We start from the raw sequence: 6,000 nt of genomic DNA on the forward strand, positions 1-6,000 counted from the left end.
CTCAAGGGCATACCCCCACCCCTCATCAAGGATGTATCCATTGCCTCCACCTCAAATGTATGGTCTTCCCTTAGATGCTTACCCTCAACAAGGAGTATTTCGTCAACCTCTGACTCGAAGATTTCCCCAGCCTCGCCCACGAGCCCCCCTCCTTCCTACTCCCCCAGCCCCTCCTGCTAAAGAACCCGGAGTTAATGACCTAGCCAAGGCCCTGAATGATCTTCGGCTTGAGGTGGTGGGCATAAGAAATCAAGCTAATCACCCTCCAAGAGAACGTGCCAATGTTGTGTGCTACGAGTGCCACAAGAAGGGTCATTATCACACGAAATGTCCCAATATTCCAAGGGTGAATCTTCTAAGTGAATTAGGCACCGAGGATTTTGACGTGGAGATCCTTGACGTTGGGAAAAGAAGTCATACCACCTCGGACCCCTCTCCAAACCATGGCTCGGGCCGCCTCAGGAAGAAGGTGTCCTTCTCAGAGCCCTCAGATGCTGAGATGGCAGATCCACCAACAGAGAAGGCTAAAAGATATCGTAGAAGTAAGTGGTCGCCCTCGGATTTTCCCATCAGCTTGGGGCAAGAGGACTATTCGGTCGTTCAGGACCTTGCTCATCGGTCTTTGAGCATCACGCTCCCTCAACTAATAGCATTAAACCCTAAGGTGAGACGTGAGCTGCAGCAAGGTCTCTCAACAAGGAGGAGCAAGAAAAAGGGAAAGGTACGAGAGGTCTCTTCTATCTCTGAAGAAATTGATTGGCACCCACATACAGTAGATGTCCTCATGGATAATTGCCATGTCAAAAGTGTGTGTCGATGGGGGAGCTGCATGTAATATCATGGTGCCCCGTATCATGAAGAAATTGAATTTGAAATGCACAAGGCGTTCCTCCACTCGAATCAAGGTAGCAGATGGTCGACGATTCTCATCCTCGGTGTTTGAATCAATGGAAGAATCAGACGGGGGGAGAAGTTCTTAGATGAGGAAGTTTACATGATGGGGGTGTCTCCGACCCCACCACTTGCAGAAAAGGTAACAGCTAGTCCTTAACAGCTTCAATCTATGCTTTCCCTAGACCTCACGCCAAGTGAGAAAGATGATTTCCTAGAAATGTTCAAAGATTTCCCTGACCTCTTCGCAACTAGCTATCGCCACCTTCGCCATGTGACTGCCATAGAGATAAGATAGAGCTGAAGCTTGATGCGAAGCCTGTGGCTCAGAAGTATCGGAGATTAGGGCCCCTACAGAACGATGCTTTGCACTCAGAGTTGTAGAAACTTGTAGAGGCTGGTTTTATTGTTCTGGTTCACATTACTGAATGGGTTTCACTAGTGGTAGTCACCCGAAAGAAAAACAACAAATGGCAGGTCTGCATCGACTACAAGAAACTCAATGCGGCTACCCAGAGGGACCATCATTCTCTTCCCTTTCAAGACCTCATTCTTGAGAAGGTAAGTGGTCATGAGATGTATACTTTTTGTGATGGTTACTCCGGGTTTTATCAAATTAGAATTGCTGAGAGGATGTGCTTAAAACCACATTTGCCACACCCTGGGGGACGTTTGCATTCAAAGTAATGCCATTTGGCCTCAGCAATGCTCCTGCTACCTTTCAAAGATTTATGCAAATGGTGTTTGATCCATATTTGGGGGTTTTCTTGGAGGTGTTTTTAGATGATTTTTGTATATTCTCGGCACGTAAGGAGCACATCATGAAGGTTAGGGTGGCCTTCCAAAGGGTCAATGATGCGAATGGTAGCCTCAACCCTGATAAATGCACCATTGGAGCCACTCAAGGGAGGTTGGGACATATTGTCTCATCCGAGGGCGTCAAGCCTGACCCCAAGAAGGTAGAAGCTATCCTCAAGCTCTCCCCACCAACAACCAAACGTCAGGTATGCTCATTTGTCAATCTAGCAGGATACTATCACTGCTTCATTGATCAATATACTACTTTGATGCGACCCATGGCTATGCTATTAAAAGATGGAGTTGATTTTCCTTGGGATGAGGATTGTGATCATGGGTTTGTACAAATCAAGAGTGCTCTGGCTTCAAATTCTATTCTATGCAAACCTGATTGGTCAAAGAATTTCTATATCAATCCTGGGTTTGGTGAGCATACTCTAGCAGGTATTCTTCTCCAGCAAGGGGAGGATCGGTTCATGTATCTCATTCGATTTGCTTCTCGATAATTGCTCGAAACTGAATGACGCTACTTTGAGGTTGATAAGCATGCTTTGTCTTTGGTGTTCTGCATTGAGAAATTTAAGCGTTATGTTGCTGGAAAGTCCTTCATTATAATCTGTAGCAATGGTCTTGCAAAGTAGGTTCTTCAATCACCAAATCCCATGGGCCAGTTGGCCAAATGGTTGGCAGTTTTACAAGAATATGAATTTTCTTTCAAAATTGTAAAAGGGGGTTGTTCTAACTTGAAGAATGCTTTGATTGATTTAAAGGAGTGCCTCGATGTAACCCTTGTAGCGGCCATAGAAGTTGGGGATCCATGGTATGGTGGAATCTACAAGTTTATGACTGCTTTCTCCTTTCCTCCAGAAAGTACTAGCTATGAGAGAAAGAAAATCCATAGAGATAGTAGGCGCTACACTCTCTTTGATGGGGTGTTATACCGTCAAGGCCTGGATGGGGTACTAAGATGGGCCATTGATGCAAATGAAGTACCTAAGATATTGAAGCATTATCATGATGGATTTTGTGGAGGCCACAATGCCGGTGACTATACAGCTAAGAAGATTTTACATGCTGTGTACTATTGGCAAACCTTGTTCAAGGATGTCACTATGTATTACAAAAATTGTGCCATGCCAATTCTTTGGTACTAAGGATTTGCGTCCTAGGCAACATCCCCCAGTGATGTCCATCCATCCGTTTCAGAAGTGGGGAATAGATTTTGTTGGGCCCCTACCCATGACCGCCCGCAAAAAGAAGTATCTTTTGGTAGCCACTCAGTATGTCACTAAGTGGGCTGAAGCTATCGCCCTCCCCATTGCAAATGGTAAGGCAATTTCAAATTTCATATTTGAATGTATCTGCACAAGGTTTGGGACACCCATGGAAATAGTATTTGACCATGGGAGTCCATTCTTAAATGAAGCAGTGGAGTTGCTCATGGATCGCATGGGTATTGATCATTGCACTTCTAGCATCTATTATCTAGCATCCATGGGATAAACGGAGTGGACCAATGGCCTCCTTTGTAAAACCATGGGAAAAATGGCCACAGGGAACAGGAGCCAGTGGGATCAGAAGGTCACCGAAGCCGTCGAGGCTTACAACATCACCCATAAAACGTCTATAGGTCACACTCCTTTTGAGTTGATGTATGGTATTGAGGCAGTTTTACCACTAAAGATAGAGATTTCGGCCTTGAGATTGGCACAAGAACAGAGGATGACAGAAGATGAACATGTAGAGGCCAGGTTTGTACAACTTGAGAAGCTAGATGAAACCCGATGCCTTGTACTCCATCAAATAGAGATCCAAAAGAACCGACAAAAGGCTCGCATGGATACTAAGATTCACAAGGGATGGGAAAGAAACTTTGCTGAGGGGGATGTTGTGTTATGCTTTGATAATAGATTGGACCACCAGATGGATAAAAAGTTCCTCCCACTGTGGACCGGTCTATACAAAGTCATCAAGGAACGTAGCAATGGGTCTGTATAAGTTCAGGAGCTGCATGAGCCATATGGCAAGAAGGTGATCAACAAGCGTTATCTCAAGCCCTTCTTTGTGCGTGATGGTCCTAGGCATGAAAATGCTATGCATTCTCTGCTTGGGGGGGAACCGTTATGGATAAATTTGACCAAAGTAAAAGGCATAAATATGTGTGTGTGCTTGTATGTGTGGCAATAGTATAATAAAATATGGTGTGCATAAGGCCAAGGGTTGAGGTGGTAGGGCATGACCATGTGCCATCCTTCCACGTAAGAGGACCCATAAGGTGTGTTGTACATAATCCATGGTAGTAATCATATAAAATGATAAGAAGGCATGGGTCCTCCATGCACCACCCCTCCACCTAGGTGGTCCCACGCATGCATTTAGTGAGATATGGCCCAAGGACCATGGGAGAAGTAATATAAAATAGGTGGAGATGGATATTATATTGGATTATTCCCTCCATGTAAGATAGGCCCATGTGGGGGGGGGGTATAGAAAGTTCAAGAATGCAAGTTAAATAATGGGAAAGTAGGATGAGGTGGCAAGATTCCTTATGCCGACCCTCCACTTGTCCTCCTAGATGTTTGAACATATTATAAAATTGGGAAGAGACCAAGGTATCTTAGACTTGGGATATGGGGGTTGATGTATGTGGAAAAATGAGGCAAAGGGTTGTCGCACACAATTGAGAGTGCGTAATCACCTAGCCCACATGGGACACTCTTCCACACACACCATGCATGTGGGAGGATGCATTTATTGGGAGAGACCCCCTCTCTTGGCTATAAAGGGAGGGGGCTATTCCTTGATGGAACACGCTCATTCTTGTAAAGCCAGCTAGCTAGTACTTTGATTTCTTGCCCCCATCCTTCCTTTCAAATAAAGCATGACCCTCCTCCCTTGATGTCTCCATCTGTACATTCCACATGGGAAGCTGAGAATCAGCATCAACAATGTCACAATGTTGTGTTGCATTGTCGATTACTTGGAAATGACAGAAGAGTATGGGGCAGAGAACTTGGCTAAGTAGATGGAGGGCTTCTTGTTTAAGATGCCCTTCTGGAACTAGGAAGAGTGCCTAGTCGTCCTCAAGAGCTTTGAAACCTTATTTCACTTGGCAGAGAAAACTTGAGAAAACTTGAATCATATAGAGGTGTGTCCATTTTCTCATGGTGAAAGCACACTCTTTCTACATCACCTCAAAAAATTTCAGCCGCGTTCACTGCAATTCACCTGTTGGTTGGAATTTCATGGCCCAATGCATTTGACTTGACACGAGAATGGTTGTGTAGCTTCCACAACTCACATACGTACGGATCTACTTATCCTTGGATTGATTGACCGAATGCATTAATGTGATCGACGTTTTTACCCTAGTGTAAAATGTTTTAATTCGTGGCAATTGTCCCTATGTGATGCATTGTGAGAAGAATTGCTTTGCAGCTTTCCAAAAGGCGACTGAGTCTGAGAGAAGAAGTGTTCAACTACCTTGAAATTCAATAATATGGTGGCGGCCTACTTTCATGTGATCACTTTTGAGGGGCAAAGGGCTCTGTGCAGGTAGCATCATGCATGGTAATTTTTTGTTTAAAGTCTATAGCAGCTTTGAAAATCGGGTACTTGATAACAAGAAGATCATGACATGCAAGCAACACAAGTTGCACGAAAGTAGTAGTCAGGACACTTTGCAACAATGACATAGGGCCATCGTATTTCTGGGCTTTGGGACCATAGTTGCAGCTTTGAGACTACAGTTGCAGGGATAACGGGAATGAAGGAGCAAATCCGAGTTTGTAGCATCATTTGCAACATCCTATACTCGGAGTGCTAAGCTTAGAAAGAAGAATGGGCATGTGCTACATATGATACACACGGACAATTGCATACAGAGATGCATATTCTCTCTCTCTCTCTCTCTCTCTCTCTCTCTCTCTCTCTCTCAGCTTGTGTATAAGCCATCCTTCCCCACCAAGTATTGTAAAACCGGTGTGGGTCAACTACTAAAAAACCATGAAGTAGTTTCTGTTAATAACATTGAGAAAAAGAAATAACAATTGCAATGGAGATTTTCCTCATGGTAATTCATCAATATGTACCAAATGCAAAGTTCTATTTGCCAAAATTAAATTCCTATGTGCTATTTGCCAAAATCAAATTCCTATGTGCTATCTGCAAATTGCCATGTGCTAAATGCAAATCAATATGAACCCAAGGAAAGGCATATTCCTTGGTCTTATAATTTTTGGAGAGGAAGCATGCCAACTCTCCCCCCACCATAAAAATGTGTGGTTATGTGCTATACGCAGTGTGCTATGT

This window comes from Dipteris shenzhenensis, chromosome 30, assembly GCF_047967505.1.
Source record: "Dipteris shenzhenensis isolate YYH24624 ecotype China chromosome 30, Dip_SZ_1.0, whole genome shotgun sequence".
Lineage (NCBI taxonomy): Eukaryota > Viridiplantae > Streptophyta > Polypodiopsida > Gleicheniales > Dipteridaceae > Dipteris > Dipteris shenzhenensis.